Genomic DNA, 22,804 nt, shown 5'->3' with positions numbered 1-22,804 from the left:
TAAGGGGACAGAGAATGAGGCTAACAGAGAGAGAATGAGGGAAGGGGAGTGTAGAAGTAAGAGGACAGAAGGAGTAAGAGAAGGAGTTAATGAAGTGGAGTAAGAAACTGCACATTTTAATTGGTTGTACTTTTGAACACTTTGAAAGTCACATAACATTCACCCATCCCCCCAGTGCTCATTCCCCTGTTAACATGGTAACTCCCTCCTCACCCAGCACACAGTTCAGAAGTTCATCATACTATGTTGCAAAAAAAAAGCAGCAAGGGTGTTTGACCACTCAATGTACCAGCTAATCATGTGCAATGTTTCTTGAAATGACTTTACCTCAACCATTGAAATGACTTCTTTCAAAAAACAAAAGCATGCACCCTAGTTTTCAGTAGAGAATGTTAAGAAAGCAGCAATCATTTTTTGTTTTTCAAGTGCACTGAATCTCAACCACTTTTTTACATAACTCCTAGTTTCAAACTGCCATTTCATTTCCACAACTCATCTGAATACAAGCACATCTACCTTCAAGATGCCAAACGTCTGGTTTGTGGGTCATAGCTTTGTCCACTGGAGTGAAAAATACACAGCTAACAGAGGTATGTACAACCTTGATTTACCAAATGTGGACATTGTATGGATTGGACAGAGAGGATTGAGGAGTCACCAATTGATACCATTGGTAAAATCCTTTATGCATTTACCACACCCTGATCTTATAATTGTGCACTGTGGTGGCAATGACCTGGGCACTTTGACTGGGGTATGTCTGGAAATGCTTTTAAAGGACATCTTTGGGCAATTGATGTCACTTTTTCCAAAAACTGCCTTGGTATTTTCTAATATATGCCAAAGGCAAAAATTGAACTGGTCCAACCAATTTTGTCCACAGATTGAGAAAGCAAGGAAACATGTGAATAAATCTGTTTCTGCTTTCCTCAGAGACTATGGTATGGGTTCCCTTTACCACAATAACTTGCGTTACAACATGCAAGACATCTATAGGAGAGATGGTGTGCATTTTACAGATGAGGGGAATAGAGTTTTCCTCTTGAATATAAGACTCTGCATTGGTACCTACTTGTAGGTACAAAAAACACCCACATAACACAACAGCTCTTTTCAGAGCTACCCTACCTCTAAGCATTCTAAAATATTTTTTTACTATCATTTTTTACACTGTTTTTCCCTGTGGTGCGCTCAGGGTGCGCGTACAGGAGAGCGCACCTGGTAGCGCACCCAGCGCTTACCCCGCGATTTAAAAAAAAAAAAAGTTTTTTTGCCCTTCAGGGTCCTTCTAGACCCCCCTCAGAAAACCTAGGGGGTCAGGATGTGTCTACTCTGCCCCCTTTTAATTATATCCCCCTTTCTTTTTCACCTCTTGTGTCTCAATTCTACCGAGACACAAGATGGCGGACTCTCCGGACTGTTTAGAATGTTGACAGACACCCGACAGCCAATCAGCTTTCCGCTTGCGCACTCCCGTAGCGCACTGGGTGCGCTCCCCGGTACGCGCACCTGTGAGCGCTCGCAGCGCGCCTATAGATATATATGTGTTTTTGAAGTTAATTTTCAAACAAAACACTGGAGCAATTTTCACCAAATAGAGCAAAAGCACATCTGCGTACAAGTCCCTACAATTTTGCCAAGTTTGGCATCATTCCGTTCAGCGGTTCGGGCTGTAGACTTGTCAGACCGTCCTATGGAAATTAACATGGGGAAAACACGTTTTGGGACCCCCCTTTTTTCTCAGCCCCCACCCCATGAATCCCCCCGAAACTTCCAGGGAAGGAGCAGAGCGGAGCTGGCCAAACTTATGGAAAATTACACACAAATTGTTCAACCGGCGCCAGAGTTATTCCCAATAGAATATTGCGGATTTCCTATGGTAGCCAATCCTAACTATAACTACCTACTGGCGACCGCCAGTAGGTAATATATATATATATATATATATATATATTCACAACAGGTTTCCCCGGTCCCGGGGATGGGCGGAGTCGCAGACACAAACGGTGATCACTCGCTTTAGTTCAATTTCTGTGTTTATTACACAATTCCATTGGGGGGTCAAACAAAAAACAACCAACGCGTTTCGACAGCGTCCGCTGTCTTGGTCACGGTCAGTTTAGTGAATGAAGCTCACAGTTTTAAAGGACAAACCAATATTTAGGTTACACCTCCATGTTTTCTTAAACCCGCCCACAAATGCTGAGCATTCTGGGACCAGTAGTTTTTGGTACGTCATGATTTTAAACAAACAAAAACACTCATTATTCCCACAATTATGAAGATTTACAAGAATTTTGGAAGATTTGTACCATGATAATTTCAATTACGAAGGTGTCCATATGTCCTCAATATTACATGAACTCAAGGTTGAGTTACGGTGAAATGCCGCCCTCCAGTGGGCTATTCACCAATATGCCTGAATGGTTTGAACATCCGTACTGCCCTCCAGTGGGCATAGTTTGCAGACATTCCATAACAGTGCTTTGCTTAGTGTGAGCTATTTACAAAGGTGAGAAAAGGTGAGGTGGTGAAAAATTAAAGGGACAATTAATTAAAATGAGAAAATGGTAAACAGGATGCTGTTAGAGGATTCAATAGTTCATAGTTACAGCTTTCATACTTTTTACAGATGTATATATAGTTCCTCCGACTGGTTAAGCCCAAAAGGTGTCATGGTTCTGAAGCTCAGGATATGTTTCGACTCCTTTTGTCGAAGAGTTTTTTCATGGTGGCCACCCCTTGCCGATAGGTGCATAGTCTCAATGCCCCAAAAGCGGAGTTGTTTCCAGTCCCCATTGTGGCTCAGTTCCATATGCTTGGCAACTGCATTTGCCCTGTCTTTATTAACAGTGGCCCGAACATGTTCCAATATACGTTTCTTTAACTCGCAGATTGTACTGCCAATGTACCTGAGTTTGCATGGACACTCGATCATGTATATAGTGTATTTGCTATTGCATGTGATGCATTCCTTAATTTTCCAAATTTTGTTATTTGGCATGACTATCTCAGTCGTAGGTTTTGCGATTTCACAGCACTTGCAGTTGTAGCATTTGACAAAGCCTTTAGTCTGTAGCCATTGCTTCTTTTTTACACTTGATTGAAAATGACTGTGGACCAACTGATCCTGAATGTTTCTGGCCCGCCTGTATGTTATTGTGGGGTGGGTTCCCATTCTTTTGCCTATCACCGGATCCAATTGTAAAAGCTTCCAATTTCTTTTCAGAATTTGATTTACTTGCTTGGTTTCACTACTATAGTCTGTAATGAATCTGATTGGTTCATCCTCAGTAGGAATATGGTTCTCTCTCGGCATCAGACAATCTGCCCTTGTGATTTGATTGGCTCTTTCCCAGTATTTTTTCGTGGATTGTTGATTGTATTGTCTTTTGTGGAAACGTTGTCTAGCCATTTCGCTCTGTTTATGCCACTCTTGTTCCTCACTACATATCCTTCTTAGGCGTAAGAATTCCCCGTAGGGAATGCTCGATATGAGCGATTGCTGATGGAAGCTGGTAGCCTCTAATGTTGCGTTTGTTGCAGTATCTTTTCGATGAAGGGTCGTTTCAATCCGGTTGTCCTTGATATAAACTTCTGTATCCAGGAAAATAGCTTTGACCTCACTGATGTTGTAGGTGAATTTTATGCCCGGGGTGCTGCTGTTCAATATTTGGAAATATTGTAGGAATTTTTCCTCACCGCCATTCCACACTAAAAATAGATCGTCTATGAATCTTTTCCAGACGATGATATGCTGTGTGAATGTTTGAAGACTCTCATTCCATGCCATCATTTCCTCCCACCATCCCATAGCGGTGCAGGCATAGTTCGGGCTAAAGGAAAAGCCCATGGCGGCTCCATTTTTTTGCTTGTACAGCGTATCTCCGAACATAGAAATATTATTGCATAGCAGGTACTGAATCATTTCAAGTAGCATGCAATTATGATGTTGATAGTGAATATTCCGTTCATTGAGGATGTGCTTGCATGCATTGAGACCCATATCATTATCAATGTTCGTATATAATGCGATTACATCCATTGTGATCATGATGAAGCCTGGTTGCCACTCAATTTGTTTCAGGTTACACAGGAAGTCGGTAGTGTCCTTTATGTATGATTTTAGACGTTTTACATGAGGACTTAGGTAAAAGTCAATGAAATTTGATAAGGGTTCAAGTAAAGAGCCATTAGCCGACACATTTGGCCTCCCTGGTGTTTTGGTGGCATTTTTATGGATCTTGGGTAAGAAATATACAGTAGCTGTTTTGGGAAAATCCACTGTTAAATATTTTTTCTCGTCAAAGTCCAAAAGATCATCTTTTTCCCATTGGTCTATTTTCCTGTCTAGTTCTCTCTTTATGTTGTCGATGGGATTCCTGTTCAATTTTTCATAAAATTGTGGTTTGTTCAGTTGGTCCATCGCTTCCATGGTGTATAATTTGCGGTCCCATAGGACTATGTTCCCGCCCTTATCAGCTGTTTTGATTTCAAAGGTTTCATTATTGCGTAATGAAGCGAGAGCATCCCTTTCATCTTTGGATAAATTGTCCCTGGTCTTATTTTTAAGATTCATTTTGTATAGGTCGTGGATGACTGCCTCCTGAAACATGTCTATTTTATTTCCAGGTGTTAGCTGGGGATAGAACTTGGATTTGGCTTTTAATCCACTGGTTCCCGCTCCCAATTGCGGTATGGCTGTCTCCAAATAAATTTCTTGGCCCTCTTGAGCGTTTAAATTCAATAATGTCAAGTAAGCATCAGACTCCTTAGCCAACAGGGTGGATGTAGGTTTGGGTTGATTTTTTAGTATTTTAGGTCTATTTTTTCTTTCAGCAAAGAATTTCGCAAGCTTGATTTTACGGATGTAGAGATAAAGGTCAATTCGTGTTTGCGCTAGATCTATACGCGCTGTTGGGCAGAAATTAATTCCCTTCTTGGGCAATGATGTTTCTGCTTCGGAGATTTCCTTTCCAGAAAGATTAATTATTTGCAGCTCCTCATTTACTTCCCCCTCTTTTGTTTCATTAGCCTTGTCTCTGTGCCAATTTTTTCGCTTGTAACCGTTTCGCCTTGTGCCCCTCCTTGTGTGGGCTTTGTGAATCCTGATTGCCAAGATCTCCCCCTTCCTCTTGCTCGACCACGTGCATTTCTTTGCGCCCCGCGGTTTTGTTCCCATTTCTGTTGTGATAGGACCAGGCGCATATCCCCTAAAAAAACCTTTTGTTGAGGATCCAGGTTGGCATCATCCTCGCTTAAATCTGCTGATGTCAAAGACGCCATGCTTGAAGATGAGCTGGCTGTGTTTGTTTTGGGGGGTCTGAAGGGGTCACATTTCCGGGCGAACGTAAATATGCGTCCCTGCGCATAATCATTGGCATCCCTCTCAAATTTCGTTTGCTTTCTAATTCTTACTTCCTCCTCGTGTTTTTCTATTTGTTTATTTAAGTCCTCTTTGAATTTTGTCACTTCGGTATTAAGTTTGAGGCCATCAAGCTCTTTTTCTAGTGTTCGCAACTGATCCTTTATTTTCTCAAGAGCTATATCAATATGTTTTACCAATATCTTTAATATCTTTAATAGTCCCAAGGAAGAGTTGATTGTGTATTCACCCCACTCCTGAAGCAATTCATTCGTGACATCCTGCTGGCTTGGCATTATTAAAATTCGTAAGCCTCGAGGCACTCTCTCCACTTCCAAATATTTTTGCAGGGAAATTAATTCCCATTATTTGTTTATCTCTTTCTTGTTTAGTTTCTCCCAAAGACGTAAAGAGGAAAAATTCCTACAATATTTCCAAATATTGAACAGCAGCACCCCGGGCATAAAATTCACATACAACATCAGTGAGGTCAAAGCTATTTTCCTGGATACAGAAGTTTATATCAAGGACAACCGGATTGAAACGACCCTTCATCGAAAAGATACTGCAACAAACGCAACATTAGAGGCTACCAGCTTCCATCAGCAATCGCTCATATCGAGCATTCCCTACGGGGAATTCTTACGCCTAAGAAGGATATGTAGTGAGGAACAAGAGTGGCATAAACAGAGCGAAATGGCTAGACAACGTTTCCACAAAAGACAATACAATCAACAATCCACGAAAAAATGCTGGGAAAGAGCCAATCAAATCACAAGGGCAGATTGTCTGATGCCGAGAGAGAACCATATTCCTACTGAGGATGAACCAATCAGATTCATTACAGACTACAGTAGTGAAACCAAGCAAGTAAATCAAATTCTGAAAAGAAATTGGAAGCTTTTACAATTGGATCCGGTGATAGGCAAAAGAATGGGAACCCACCCCACAATAACATACAGGCGGGCCAGAAACATTCAGGATCAGTTGGTCCACAGTCATTTTCAATCAAGTGTAAAAAAGAAGCAATGGCTACAGACTAAGGGCTTTGTCAAATGCTACAACTGCAAGTGCTGTGAAATCGCAAAACCTACGACTGAGATAGTCATGCCAAATAACAAAATTTGGAAAATTAAGGAATGCATCACATGCAATAGCAAATACACTATATACATGATCGAGTGTCCATGCAAACTCAGGTACATTGGCAGTACAATCTGCGAGTTAAAGAAACGTATATTGGAACATGTTCGGGCCACTGTTAATAAAGACAGGGCAAATGCAGTTGCCAAGCATATGGAACTGAGCCACAATGGGGACTGGAAACAACTCCGCTTTTGGGGCATTGAGACTATGCACCTATCGGCAAGGGGTGGCCACCATGAAAAAACTCTTCGACAAAAGGAGTCGAAACATATCCTGAGCTTCAGAACCATGACACCTTTTGGGCTTAACCAGTCGGAGGAACTATATATACATCTGTAAAAAGTATGAAAGCTGTAACTATGAACTATTGAATCCTCTAACAGCATCCTGTTTACCATTTTCTCATTTTAATTAATTGTCCCTTTAATTTTTCACCACCTCACCTTTTCTCACCTTTGTAAATAGCTCACACTAAGCAAAGCACTGTTATGGAATGTCTGCAAACTATGCCCACTGGAGGGCAGTACGGATGTTCAAACCATTCAGGCATATTGGTGAATAGCCCACTGGAGGGCGGCATTTCACCGTAACTCAACCTTGAGTTCATGTAATATTGAGGACATATGGACACCTTCGTAATTGAAATTATCATGGTACAAATCTTCCAAAATTCTTGTAAATCTTCATAATTGTGGGAAAAATTAGTGTTTTTGTTTGTTTAAAATCATGACGTACCAAAAACTACTGGTCCCAGAATGCTCAGCATATGTGGGCGCGTTTAAGAAAACATGGAGGTGTAACCTAAATATTGGTTTGTCCTTTAAAACTGTGAGCTTCATTCACTAAACTGACCGTGACCAAGACAGCGGACGCTGTCGAAACACGTTGGTTGTTTTTTGTTTGACCCCCCAATGGAATTGTGTAATAAACACAGAAATTGAACTAAAGCGAGTGATCACCGTTTGTGTCTGCGACTCCGCCCATCCCCGGGACCGGGGAAACCTGTTGTGAATTTTCAGCGGTAGGCTCAACCGCAGGAGTAACGCGACCGAGAGAAAGCAGCGCCTAACGAGGGGGAAGTGAGCCAAGCGGCGCAATATATATATATATATATATATATTACCTACTGGCGGTCGCCAGTAGGTAGATATAGTTAGGACCTAATTTCCATAGGAAATCCGCAACATTCTATTGGGAATAACTTTGGCGCCGGTTGATGAATCTTTGTGAATTTCTCAAAGATGATGGTCCGCTCCGCTCTGCTCCTTCCTTGAAAGTTTTGGGGGGATTTGTGAAGTGGGGGCTGAGAAAAAAGGGGGGTCACAAAACGTGTATTCTCCATGTTATTTTCCATTGGACTATTAGACACGGCTACAGCCCGAACGGCTGAACGGAATTACAAGCTATTTGGCAAAATGGTAGAGTCTAATGCACAGATCACCCTTTTGTTTAAATGGTGTAAATCCCTCCAGTAGTTGTTGAGAAAATCGAATTTATATATCTATAAGCGCGCACCGTGCGCGCACTGTACGCGTACCGTATGAGTACGGTACGCGTACCGTACGCATACCCCGTGATTTTTAAAACAAAACCAAAACATTTTATGGGCCTTGGGGGTCCTTGTGGGACCCCCTGAGCAGGCTTAGGGGGTATGGGTGCTTCTACCCATCCCCCTTTATGAGTTCTACACGTTTGTTTTTCTGCTTTCTTGTGCCTCATTCTACCGAGGCACAAGAACGCTGCCAACAATTTCTATTTTGGAGTGTTGACAGACAGTGTCAGCCAATCTGCACGATCTGCATGCTCATTGGCTTTCAACACTTCAAACCAGGAAGTGTTGGCAGCCATCTTGTGCTCGGTAGACCGAGGCACAAGCAATCAGAAAAACAAACGTGTAGAACAACAAAAGGGAGCAGGGTAGAAACACCCTGGGCCTGCCCAGGTGGTCCCACAAACACCCCCAAGGCCCCAAAAATGTTTTTTAAAAACCCGGTTTGTTTTTTTTCAAATTACCCCCCGGTGGGACCAAATCGCGGGGGCATAGTGATAAAGAAGTGTGGGGGGGCCCAATCCCCTCCACACTGCCCTGGGGACCGCTGTCCCACGGGGCAAAGCAACGCAGCCCCCAGGCACATACTGGAGGCTCCTGGTGGGCTAGTTGGCCCCCAGGGACCCCCAGCATGCAAGGGGAATTAGTTCCCTCTCTGCAAACGCGCCAGGGGGCTGCGTTGCAGAGAGGTGTAAAAAGGGGCATAACCTCAAAACACCTCTCTGCAATGCAGCCCCATGGTGCATACGGGAGGTTCCAGGTGGGCTAGTTGACCCCAGGGACCCCCAGTATGCAAGGGAAATTAGTTCCCCCTCTACAAACGCACCCGGTGGCTGCGTTGCAGAGAGGTGTAAAAAAGGGTGTGGCCTCATTACACCTCTCTGAAATGCAGCCCCCTGGGGAATACTGGAGGTTCCAGGTGGGCTAATTGTCCCCCAGGGACCCCCAGTATGCAAGGGATATTAGTTCCCTCTCTGCAAACGCGCCAGGGGGCTGCATTGCAGAGAGGTGTAAAAAGGGGCATAGCCTTATTACACCTCTCTGCAATGCAGCCCCCTGGCGCATACTGGACCCCAGGGACCCCTAGTATGCAAGGGAAATTAGTTCCCCCTCTGCAAACGCGTCAGGGGGCTGCGTTGCAGAGAGGTGTAAAAACATAGGGCCCGATTCACAGAATGAACTTAAGACTAAATCCTAAACTTACTACTATTTGGTATTCACAGAATGCACTTACTACTTTCGGGATTCACAGAGTGAACTTACTACTTTCGGGATTCACAGAATAAACTTACTACTTTCGGTATTCACAGAATAAATTTAAGACTACTAACTCTAAGTCCGAAATCGGGGAGTAAATTCCGGCCCGGAGGCGGAGCTTCTGGCTTGGGGGCGGAGCTTGCGGCCCAGAGGCGGAGCTTGCGGCCCGGAGGCGGAGCTTCCGGCCCGGAGTCGGAGCTTGCGGCCCAGAGTTGGAGATTTCAGCATGGCAAAAATCCCCACCTCCGAGCCGGAAGCTCCGCCTCTGGGCCGCAAGCTCCGCCCCCAAGCCGGAAGCTCCGCCACCGGGCCGGAATTTACTCCCCGATTTCGGACTTACAGTTAGTAGTCTTAAATCTATTCTGTGAATACCGAAAGTAGTAAGTTTATTCTGTGAATCCCGAAAGTAGTAAGTTCACTCTGTGAATCCCGAAAGTAGTAAGTGCATTCTGTGAATACCAAATAGTAGTAAGTTTAGGATTTAGTCTTAAGTTCATTCTGTGAATCGGGCCCATATTTTTTTCAATTTATATTAAAAATATGTAATGTCATTTAAAAAATAAAATATCTAAAAATAAATATTTTAAAATAATGTAGTAAATCAGTATACAAAATATAACAATAAATACATTTAAAGATAATCATTTACAAAACCATTGAAATTCACTGAAAAAACCATAGGTTTCAGCCACTTTATAGTTAGGAATTACCATTTAAAAAACCTTTGAAATTCCCCCGTTATAGTTAGTTGTACTCACTATAACTCGCACGCCCACAATCCACTGCTGATGATGTCACATATTACATCATTCATGACATGGTCAGTGACATCACTGATGACATCACTGATGACATCTCAAATGACATCACTGATGACATCACTGATGACATCATCCTTGTGAAAGAGTGGCAGACCTCTTCTCAGCGTAATATAACCCTTGATACATACATTCAAAAATAGAAACAAAAATTTTCAAAAAAATGGAGATACCAATTCCAGTTAGAACAACCTATTCAGTAATTCCAAAATCCACATACATATCCAGTCATTCACTAACAGTTCTATATGGGCACTCATACGTATACTCACTCATCATATGTACTCCTACACCTATACATCTTATTACACACGGACACTCATCTGTAGAGTTACTCACACACAAACTCAGAAGAATCCTGTGGCTGCTTTTCTGCCATTTTGATATGAAAAAAGCTGGAACAAAGCAGAGATCCTTCTCTCAGGAAACCAAAAGAGATAGTGAGGGAAGAAACTACTATAAACCAATCAAAAGAGTTGTTTTCATGTCACATGACTTTACGTGCACGCAACGTGTGCGCACGCATGCGTGCACGTTGCGCGACCATCGCATATAAATGACGTTTTACCCGATTTTCATAAAAGCTTTTAAAAATGTGAAAAGAAGGCAGGGAAGAGACTCCCAGACCCCCTAGGCCTTCTCATGGGGTCCCTGAAGGACCCCGAAGGGCAAAAAAACCCAAAAAAACCACGAGGTGCGCGCACGTTGCGCGAACATTGAAAAAAAACAAATTGGACAAATTTGACTGTTTATATTTTGATCGAAGATGTAGATTATACTGTTTAACTTTATCCAAATCATAAAACCTAGCTGTGCCGTTGCATATTACGGGATACAGTCAATGTACTACAATATACAAAGGCAGTTTGTTGGAAAATAAATATATAAAAAATGTAAAAATTGATACAGAAATTAGCATTTCAAAAACCTTGGAAATTCAGTGAAAAAACCATAGGTTTCACACACGTTATATTTAGGAATTAGCACTTAAAAAACTTTGTAAAATCGCTGAAAAAAACATAGATTTCACACACGTTATAGTTAGGAATTAACATTGAAAAAACCTTAGAAATTCACAGAAAAAATATAGGTTTCACACACATCATAATTAGGAATTAGCATTTAAAAAACCTTGCAAATTCGCTGAAAAAACATATAGGTTTCAGGCCTGATATAGTTAGGAATTAGCATTTAAAAAACCTTTGAAATTCACTGACAAAACCATAGGTTTCAGGCCTCATATAGTTAGGAATTAGCTTTTAAAAAACCTTAGAAATTCACTGAAAAAACTGTAGATTTTAGGGGTGTTATAGTTAGCTGGACATTTCACTCATACAAAACTATTGAAATTCCTCCGATATAGTTAGTGGTACTAACTAAATCTCGCTTGCCCGCAATCCACTGCTGATGATGTCACACATTAGATCATTCATGACATGGTCAGTGACATCACTGATGACATATTAAATGACAGCACTAATGACATCATCCATATGACGATACACCTCATCATACACTAGTATAACCTTTCGTCACTCACTGTAAAATACATAGTATCATATTTAAATCCATTGACACACCGATACAAGTTTCTAAAAAACCACTTAGTGATTCCTAGATCTATACACACATCTAATCACTTACCTACAGATTCACTCATACATGCAGTCAATGATCAATAGAACACTATCAAATATACTTATACACCTATATCGACATTACACACCAACACACATCCTATTCACTTATAAAGTCATCCTATTCACTTATGCAAACAATGGATCATACTTACATTTACTTAGCTATACACTTATACAAACACCACTTTATCTATTCATATAGATAATAAATTATACTTAGTGTGTTATAAAATCACTATTACAAGTATACAGTTATCTATACAGTCATGCATACAATCAGTGAGTCTTACGTATACTTATTTATAAACAACAATTGACACATACATTGCCTTTTATGTTTCTACTTTGTTGGACATGTACCATTAAGAGAGATATTTGCTCATCACCACACCCATAAAGACATTCACTCACCCAAACAACTGTTATAACATGTAGTCTTAACGTCATATACCTACTAAATCATCAATTCACACATCTTTGGGCAGTCACACACCTCCCACCGAACCACTCACACATTCACTCTCCCATACAAATACTTAGTTAACTAATCAATAACTAATATAGACTTTCAAATAGCTAGTAACCAACTGGAGAAGTAGTTTTTGCAACAACTGACAAAGTGATACAGATGTTCACACAGTTTAGTCACTATCCAATATATTTAAAGACACTTTAACTTAGTCAAGTAAACAGTCAATCACACTGCTACTAAATCCTCCATCCAGATATTTATATTTATATATCCACTCATTTTTCAATGCAAATTGCTATATATATATAATACATATTTATATAACAAAGCAAACCACATTCACTGGATGATGTCATCAGTGATGTCATTTGAGATGTCATCAGTGATGTCACTGACCATGTCATGAATGATGCAAAATATGACACCATAAGCAGTGGATTGCGGGCAAGCGAGATATAGTTAGTACAACTAACTATATCGGAGGAATTTCAATGGTTTTGTATGAGTGAAATGTCCAGCTAACTATAACACCCCTAAAATCTACAGTTTTTTCAGTGAATTTCTAAGGTTTTTTAAATGCTAATTCCTAACTATATCAGGCATGAAACCTATGGTTTTTTCAGTGATTATATATATATATATATAAATATATATTACCTACTGGCGGTCGCCAGTAGGTAGTTATAGTTAGGATCGTTTTCCATAGGAAATCCGCAACATTCTATTGGGAATAACTTTGGCGCCGAATGAGGGATCTGCCTGTAAGTTTCCTTAACTTTGCCTCGCTGCACTCCGCTCCTTCCCTGAAAGTTCCGGGGGGATCCGTCAAGCGGGGGCCGAGATAAAAGGGGGGTCCCAAAACGTGTTTTCCCCATGTTCATTTCCATAGGGCGGTTGGACTCACTTTTAGCCCGAACGGCTGAATGGATTTCCACCAAACTTGGCAAAATTGTAGGGACTGGTACCCCGATGTGCCTTTGCTATGTCTTAAGATATATGCTCCAGTGGTTTTTACAAAAATTAACTTTGAAAAAATATATATATTGGGCTACATTGGGCTATATATATGTTAGAGCCCAAATGTAGCCCAATGTAGCCCAATGTAGCCCAATGTAGCCCAAAGATGGCCACCAGAGACAAAAAAAAAATATAGCCCAAATATTATCCAGATGTAGCCCAACTATAGCCCAATGACAGAATGTCCCAGAGTGTTCTAAAGAACAACTAGAACGCTAACAGTCTTACTTATGACAAAAGTATGGCACACCTGTAGTCATCTTGATTGGAATAAAGTGTTAACACTTAAAACATTTAATTTGCAAAGGAACAAAATGAGGGGTTTCATTTTGCCATAGAAATTGTATATATATATTTTTTTTTTTTCACTGAAAAAAACATAGGTTTCACACCAGTTATAGTTAGGAATTAGCATTTAAAAAACCTATTAAATTCACTGAAAAAACCATAGGTTTCACACCAGTTATAGTTAGGTGGAAATTTTACTCGCATAAAACCATTGAAATTCCCACGTTATAGTTAGTTGGACTCACTATAACTTGCGCGTGCAATGCACTGCTGATGACGTCACATATTACATCACTCATGACATGGTCAGTGACATCACTCATGACATAACTGATGACATCTCAAATGACATCACTGATGACATCATCCAGTGAATGTGTATCTTTCTGAAAAATAAATATTTTTTAGATATGTATATCTAAAGGTTGATGGAAGAATAAATGGGTAAATAAATGTCTAAATGGATGTTTTTTGTGTAAAATTGATTGGTTAACTGACTTATTAAATGTATCTTATTGAATACATATATTAGCGAGTAATGTTTACATATTTAAATATCTGTATCTGTGTCTCACTTTGTGTATAAGTGGTTGCATGGGTTGGTGAGTAGCTACATGAGTGTGAATATGGGTTATTAGTTGTTTTTTTGAGTATCAGTATCAGTGTCTGTATGGTTCGGTGGGGGATATTACTTAGAGCACAGATGCATGAATGAGTGACTCACTATTTGTATGTATTTTGAAGTCAGCATGTGTGCAAGACTGTATGGGTGGATGATTGTGTGTATGGGTGGGTTAGTGAGTATGTGTTTTTATAATTGATTGTTTAAGAGAGTACATATGTTTCCGTTTCTGTAGAAGTATGTGTAGTGGTGTGTATATATCAGTATAATCAAGTAAATGTTTTTTTGATAGTTTATTTGCATGTGTGAATTTGTGTGTGAGTAACTATATGGATGAGTATTAGTTTGTAACAGGATGTATAGGTGTATGAGTACATATGATGAGTAAGTACATGCATGAGTGACTATATAGAACTGTTGGTGAATGAGTGGATGTGTATGTAGATGTTGGAATTACCTAATAAGTTGTTGTCATTGGTATTGGTTTCTCCTTTTTTAAGAAAATGTTAGTTTCTATTTTTGAATGTGTGTGTCAAAGGTTATTTAATGCTGATAGGAGGTCTGCCACTTTGTCACAAGGATGTTGTCATCAGTGATGTCATTTGAGATGTCATCAGTGATGTCATGATTGATGTCACTGACCATGTCATGAGTGATGTAATATGTGATGTCATCAGCAGTGCATTGCACGCACAAGTTATAGTGAGTCCAACTAACTATAACGTGGGAATTTCAATGGTTTTATGCGAGTAAAATTTCCACCTAACTATAACTGGTGTGAAACCTATGTTTTTTTCAGTGAATATATGATGGGCTTGTAAACTACTGTGAGTCAAGAGAGTATTCTGAAAATACAACTTACATAATATTGCCCTTGGCTTTGCTACTGTGGCGTGGTTTCTTTTACATTCTCTTCAAACTAAGACTCTTGTCTGCATCCAGTGACAGTCTCCACCTATGCTATCTATGATGAATACATTCAGGCATCCATTCATTCAAAGTAAATGTCTATAATTCTTCTTAATCTTTCAACAAACCTTAGTTTGTTTCACCAACAACCACCCATGTGTCCTTCCTTGATTGCCTTGACTTTGAGTTTGACCCAAACACCGCTGACGATTATTGCAATCCCATCCACTCAAACTGTGTCGCCCACCCAGGCAGGCATCTTTTCTTTCACCGTCCACCCATCCTTCAACAACCCATGCATATGATGATTCCTGTCATCCAAGTATGCATGCTTCCAATGAATCCTTCTCTGCCAGTCATATTACATCTTGCCTGTCCTTCCTCCTTCCACCCTTCTTTCCCTTTTTGTTCAACACATCCATCAAGGTCATCTGATCTGACTTTTAGTCTTCTCCATAAAACTTTCACAGCTGAGTTGGAGTCTGATAGAAGAGGCCATTGGTTACTCAACTCACCCTGCTAATGCTATTGCTAATGCTATTGCTAAGTAAAGGGTCTCTTCTTCAACTGTTGTCTAATGTTCATTACAACTACTTCATACTTACTAAGTAAGTCTCAATAGTACAGTGAGTGTACAGCACACCCTTCCCGCTAGTGTAATGTCAATAAGTAAGAAATATAACTTACCACCGCCCGCAGCTGCTGCTGGCTCACCCCCTGTACTAGCTCCTGCAGGTGCCACTGTCGAATCTCCTGCTCCCTCCGGAATGACCGCATCGCCGCTGGTCCCAGCGCTGGTGGTCGGTAGTACACCTAGAAAAAACATTACACATTTTTAGATACCATATATACCTCCCAGTATTTATTCTTTTTCACTAGCAAGTTTGGGAAAAAAATTAATACATACAATCATATACAGCATACATAACTAGTCCAAATTGTGAAGTAGAGTAGAGTAAATAGACACTAGTAGTGTTATGGTCCCTAGGGTCATTCTAGTCTACTCTACTCTTTGGAAAGTTAGCCTGAGCCATGCAACCATTTTAGCTTCATGTCTTATGCGCACATGACATTACCTTGCAGCTTGTTGTGTGAGAGTGGTGCCTTTGAGCCCACATGAGCTCATACAAGGCACTTTGTTATGGAGTTATGGTCAGTCTGTATTGCTTAGCCATAACATGCTACACTTTTTGGCACGACTGAGAAATGCTTGCCTTATACTATCTAACGCGCACCATTTTCTCATAACAGGCGATTCCCTTCTACGAACCAGAGCTTTGCAGAGCTTATGATGTAACCAGTACTTCTACGTTCTAAGGTGAGGGCTCCCCCAGAATTCGCACAGAGATTGTCTTCGATGGACTGTAACAATGTTTATTGTTTTAGTCTTATGCATTTTGCTGTTGGAGATGGCTCATATAGTTTTGTATACTGAATTGAATTGTAGAACATCGTACAGAGCTTGTTAGTTGAAAATAAAAACCTTTTGAACTTACACATAGACTCTGTTTGGTATTTGGTGTGGTGGACTTACACGAGTGAGTGAGCAAATGAAAGGGTGTTATTTTCGGGGTTGTCTTGTCTAATCATTGGGTATCTTCGGGAGGGTTCGGGGACCTAATGAGAGAGTATAGCTAGTCGGTCAGGGGATTGTGGGTTCTGACTGAGGTGTGAGGAAGGTCCAACCTCCCATCACCAACATCCTATTTCCTCCTACAAAGTTCTGTATGTGGCTGTGCAGAATCCCCACAAATGTACTAGTATATCCTATCAAAAATAGTCAAATATCTGGTTGGGCATTTTCTTGGTGGAAATTGTCAAAAAAGCCTCAAGAAAGATTAACAAAACCAGAAGAGGACAACCCAAAGGACTGGACTCTGTGGCTAGATCTATTGGTGAATCTGAGTTTTATTTAAAACCTTTTAAATAAAGAATGGCCCATTGGGCAAGCATTATAGTAGTAGTACAGAGTCATAGGCTCATAGCAGAGGCAGTTAGAGGCAGGGATAACAACAAGAATTTAGAAACAGTCTAGATTGAAGAAAATTTGGGAAAAAATACATTTAGGGAACAGTACTAATAGTTTGGAAAAAATAAGGTGCAGTAACAGTTAGGGTGATATAATTATTAATATGAACCACTGGAGGACTTACTGGGGCCTGCAGCAGAGCCCTCAGTAGAGGAGTAGTCCTGGCCCTGGAATGCATTGTGATCTTCTTCTTGTCCTGCCGCCTGTGGCTGTGACTCCGTCTTCTTGCCCCTGGGTGCTGATCATGTAAGATGTAACAAAGAAAGAGACAAGCATTAATGATTGGTGTACTGTGAAACAAATAAAATATTTTAAAAACGCTCAAAAAACATTTTAGGAAACAACAATTGCAATAAAATTGACCTATCTCATCAGATCGACTAGTAGTATTATTGCAGGATTCACGGACGTCTACTTATTATTTATGATCACTAATCCAGTGTTCCATTGTGATTCCAGAATATTAACTAAGCCTATGTACCACCTGACCTAGCCCACATATTCCGGATGGGCCAATTGTTCAATAAGTTTGCATTTAAATTGTAGCCCTCAAAAATGCATTGGTGGAAGACACATGCATAAATTTGTGCATACACCAAATTGTTGGTAGGTTGAGTCTGATGTTCTGCAAGTGACACTGCTAAGCCTTACCACTCACTAAATAAACTACCAAAGGTTCTACTAAGGACTGGGGTAATCAGCACTCAGTGACGGAGAGGATGCATTATGCAGGCCTCTAAAAAATTACCAACTAATACTAACTAAACCTTTCAATTCATCCCACACTATCTCTTCTTAGTGACAGTTGGATATAGGAAGGACTTGAGTCTATTTAGCAATAGCATTACCTAACTTAAGTTCTCTAAGTAAACTCTTACATAATTAGCCCAAGCGAGTGCAAAGTTGCAAACAAGTAAGAGTAGCACCGAGCACCTGTGTTCTACATTCACAGAAGATTTGAAACGTAATTTACCTGCAATGTAAGCAGCAGTGTTCTTGCTATTCGGAAAAAATTGATAGACAATACTTATAGTACTAGTATATAATAGCTACTCACCAAGCCTGACAACCTCGACACCTAACAGGTCCAGCAGGTCCTGCTCCCAGTCCAAGATGTCTGACCACCGGTGGGCCAGCTGGTTATGGGTGAGCCGGACCCCTGAGTGACGAGACACTGCCCGGCGCACCTTCACCCACCGGCGGTGATGCTCCTGGGAAGGGTACCCGGAGCCAGGCCAGCCGCCTGCTGCCAAGGTCAAGGGGAGGTGGCGTTGCACAAAAAAAACAAGGACAGCCACCTCCGCATCACCAAAAAGCTCCCGGGCCTGCATCCCTGCAGGGCGCAATCTGCCGCAAAGCAGGCTGGCTCTTTGGTGCAGGCGCCTTGCCCTTGGAGCCGTTTGTACCCTTAGGTATTGATCTGGGGTGCGCGGGAGGCAGAAAAGAAAATTTTGAAGGAAAAAATTAAGTTAGGGGAAGAAGTAGGAGCTTAAAGAAGAAAGTAATATTAAACAGTAGAAAAGTGAAAAAAAGCAGTAAAAGTAGAAATGAATTGCAAAGTATAGACTTAGGGACAGAGAGATAGATAATAAAAAAATAAAAAAAATAAAAATAGAGTAACAACCTAAGGATGGCAAAGATAGACTATAGAGGATAGAAAAGCAGGCCCCAGAACCATAGCATAGAGTGAAAAAACAAGATGGCCACAATGGTAAGTTTGCGCGATATTTCCCAGCGCGCACGCAAAAAGTGTTGCAAACACGTAAAACGGGGTCTTGAACATGAAATGTGCATCAGGAACATGCTAAACGTGACCCGTAACTAGGGCTGGGCGTAGTTCGCAAAGTAGCACTACGCGTAGCTACGCGAAGTGCACTATGCAAACAACGCATAGCACTGCGCGAACGGCGTAGTACCATGTTCGCACTGTGCAAGATGCTGTTTTCAATGATTGCACAGTGCGGACAAGCATCCGGCACTGTGCAATTATTGAAAAAGGCATCTTGCACAGTGCGAGCTGTAGTTTCCTGCCGCTCGAGTAGATTTTTACTCGAGCGGCAGTTTTCTCAACGTGGACTGGTAGTTTCTCATCACGAGCAGTCGCGAGCACACGCGACCACTCGCAATGAGTAACCTGACCTCTCCGTGTTGAGAATCTCGGTGGGAGGTTTATTTTCTATGGTCGCGATCGACAACTTGATGTTGATGATCGGGAACGAGGAAAATGTCTCGCCGGGATGTCATTTTGCTTGCTCGCGGTCGCCAATTCGAAGTAGAGGACCGCGAGCATGCAAAAAATGACCGCAGCACTACGCTACGCATGTTTGCACTGTGCTACGTGCAGTTCGCGAAGTGCATAGTAGCTCAAACTTCACAAACTACACGAGTGTAGCATAGTGCTTTGCCCAGTGTTACCCGTAACAGGAAATAAGGTATCGTGAACGGGCGGGACAAGTGAAAAACAAGATGGCAGCACCCATAGGTGACTGCTTGGGTATGTTTGCAAGATACTATCCCGGAGCACGCAAACAGACTCCCGAACACACAATACGAGTTCGCAAGCAAGAAAAATGCATTGCGAACGGGCGGGGCCAGCAACTATGCATGCTCGCGTAGCTCGCTCAGCGCATGTGCAAGTTTACATAGCTACGCGTAGCGCGACTACGATGAGGTGCCATTTGCCTCCCGGATCCCAGCGAGGGCTCCAGGAGGTCGGGCGCATCTGCGCCCTGTGTGTCCTCCGTCACTCAGTGCGTGAGGGTTCCAAGAAAGAGGGGTAGCCTTCCTCCGGATTACTAGGGGCAGGGTATGCCCAGACACTCCTCCCAGGCTGGTGGTTCTCTGCCGAGGACCAGATGGGCTATGCCTGGGCAACACCTCCCTAGGCATCCAGGGCTCCCTCCTCCAGGGCCAATGGCATGGCCGAGTGCCCGGGACGGGCTCCATGAGTCCCAGGCAGTCATCCCCGGTCATCGGGGGCTCCCTCCTCCAGGGCCAATGGCATGGCCAAGTGCCTGGGATGGGCTCCATGGGTCCCGGGCAGTCGTCCTCCAGGCATCCGGGGCTCCCTCCTCCAGGGCCGAACGGCATGGCCGAGTGCCCGGAACGGGCTCCAGGGGTCCCGGGCAGTCCTCCCTCAGGCGTCCAGGCCCAAGAGCTCCGGTGGTCCTCCCTGTGCCTCTATCAATATCTTTAATCTATATATACTTACCTCCTTTATGCAGCTATATACTTTCAATGTTCTTATGGATCTACATATTTATCAATTTCTTCTTATTTAGCATTTTAAATGCACTACCCTATTTCTCAGCCTATACTTCTCTCAATATATCCTCTGGCCTAACCTTCTCACTCATCTCAGACTACTTTCTACTACTCTTTCCAATGCACTACCCTATCTCTCACCCTATACATCTATCAATCGATCCTCTACATCCACTCTTTCATTTATCCCCAACCCCACACCACTACTATGATCCCCAAAATAACCCTCTCTAGTCTCTCTCCTACTCTACCCCTCATTGCATCATCTGACACCTCTATTTACTATACCGATCCTCCAAATCAAACCTTTATAAACTCACCCCTCAAAAACCCCTTTTTACTCATCCAAAAGCCTCCTCCTACTGCTATGACCTAAAAAAAAAAATATATATATATATATAATAATATTACTTTCATGTTTCGCCATACTAATTCAACAGTAATCATTATGGGTTCCATAGTAGCGTGCTACTCGCCAATAAAGTGCTTCAAAACCCCATCAAGGGGAAGCAAGCGCTATATAAATACAAACCTCTTTCCCTCGTCTATCCCGCAACCTACCTTTCTCTATCCAAATAACTGAATAACATATCCACCACTCAAATTACTTCATACTTCACTATACTAATTTTCACACCAATCCTTTATGGGTTCCGGAGTAGCGTCCTACTTCGCCAGAAAAGCCCTTCAACACCTATCAGGGGTAACAGGTGCTACATGAATGCAAACTATTCTTCCCTTTTATCCCTCCGCTACCCTTCTCACACCAAGTAACTGATTAATATCCACCACTCGAATTACTTTCATATTTCACCATACTAATTCAGCACTAATCTTCAAAGGGTTTCCAGAGTAGCGTGCTTCAACACCCCATCAGGGGTAACAAGCACTATATAAATACAAACTTTTTTTCCCTATTCTATCCTTCTGCTATCCTTCCGAATCCAAATAACTAACTAACCTATCCACCACTTAAAATGTACTTGCATGTTTCCCTATACTAATTCAACATTAATCCTCTATGGGTCCCAGAATAGCGTGCTACTCGCCGAAAAAGCACTTTGATGCCTCGTCAGGGGTAGTAAGCGCTATATAAAGGCAATTACAATACAATTACAATTACAATCTCAATGTAATTAGAGGTATGACTCAAGTTGGGATGCGTTTTAATTTCCTGGCTACTGCCTGTATGTCAAACTGATATTTTTCAGGCCTAAAAGCTTGGTAAAAAAAAACGGGTGATTTGGATTTTGCGTGCAAAACACCAACATCTTCATGTTATTTCCAACTGCAATTAGGAGCACTTATAATAGGTGCTATTTATTGTGCCTGTTACATTCCGAACGCCAGATTATCAATATTTCTAGATTGCCATAAAAGCACCTCTTCTCCGAGGTGATTGTGATTAAGGCATACGTGGATGCCTACCATAATATCATTCTTATGATTGGAAGTGTATAACCTACAGAACTTTACCAAAATTCCTCAAATAAATATATTTCTTTATCATTCTTATGAGATGATGATGAAAGCGGAATGAGTCTTATAAGTGTTATTTGCCCATGTTTCCTTCACTTGAGCGAGTTTACAGTTGTTCATGTTTTCTGTAGTGCCGCCTAAGAACTCCTATGCATGGACCACCAGCATTCTCAAAGCAAAACCTGGCTTTTGCTCTGGGAGTGGCTTTTTCATAGGCAGATCCTACTAAATAAAGCATCAGTGGTGATTGTAAAACATACTGCTCACCAAAATAGTAACTTTTAGAATGTTACAGTGCACTCACTGTGATACAGAACCATTCTGAACCTTCTAAAAAATTCGTTGTTCTTTAATTGTAGAAGATGGCCACTTTTACTATATGTCAGCAGGTGATATATTCAGATTTGTCCTCCAAATTCCTGTTTTGTGCTATGACCAGTGTACTGGGGTCGAGCCTTTGGCCGTGCAATGATTTTGTGCTACTAACCAACTAAAAGGTTGCTGAAAATGTGCAGCTCAACTTGGTATGAGTCACCCATTCACAGAAGGCGAGAGGGTACAAGCGAGACATAGCCAGAGGATACCAGAAGATTCCTCTCTGTCTCTTCAGAGCCAGATGGCATTATATGTTGTCCTTTCCTTTATCTCCCAGCACTTTGCATTCTGGTACCTGCAGTTTTACATTCACCAGTGTTCATGAATACCAAGTAATAGAATTAAAAGTGCTGGAAGCTAAATGGCCGAGACCGGTTCAATATAATTTGGGATGTAGGACAATCACTGAGTGTTGTACATGGAGTGGTGCAAGACAGCAGTTGGTAGACTGTTATGAATGGTGCTCGACAGCTGCATGGATGCATGACAGGAAGTGATAGGAACACTTAAGGTTGCAGGTTGGTCAGTGATATGTGAAGGTTTCATGGTCAGGAAGCGGAAATTAAGAACTGAC

At 41.6% G+C, this 22,804-nt stretch overlaps 1 long non-coding RNA gene across 16 annotated transcripts in view; it reads left to right on the top strand.

Moving 5' to 3' along the window:
• LOC144828501 (uncharacterized) overlaps positions 1 to 22,804 on the top strand; it is a 2,902,672-nt gene that overhangs the window by 2,774,098 nt on the left and 105,770 nt on the right. For 15 of the 16 annotated variants that reach the window (XR_013610466.1, XR_013610460.1, XR_013610459.1 and 12 more), the window contains one exon: positions 16,335 to 16,569. The exons of the other annotated variant lie outside the window; for it this stretch is intronic. This is a non-coding gene — a long non-coding RNA (uncharacterized LOC144828501). Of the gene's footprint in view, positions 1 to 16,334; positions 16,570 to 22,804 lie in introns of those variants that run through there. 16 annotated transcript variants of the gene reach the window in all.

This window comes from Lissotriton helveticus, chromosome 4_1, assembly GCF_964261635.1.
Source record: "Lissotriton helveticus chromosome 4_1, aLisHel1.1, whole genome shotgun sequence".
In the NCBI taxonomy this organism is placed as follows: domain Eukaryota; kingdom Metazoa; phylum Chordata; class Amphibia; order Caudata; family Salamandridae; genus Lissotriton; species Lissotriton helveticus.
The sequence above is the reverse complement of the archived record's forward strand: the minus strand, read 5'-3'. Positions and strand labels throughout refer to the sequence as shown.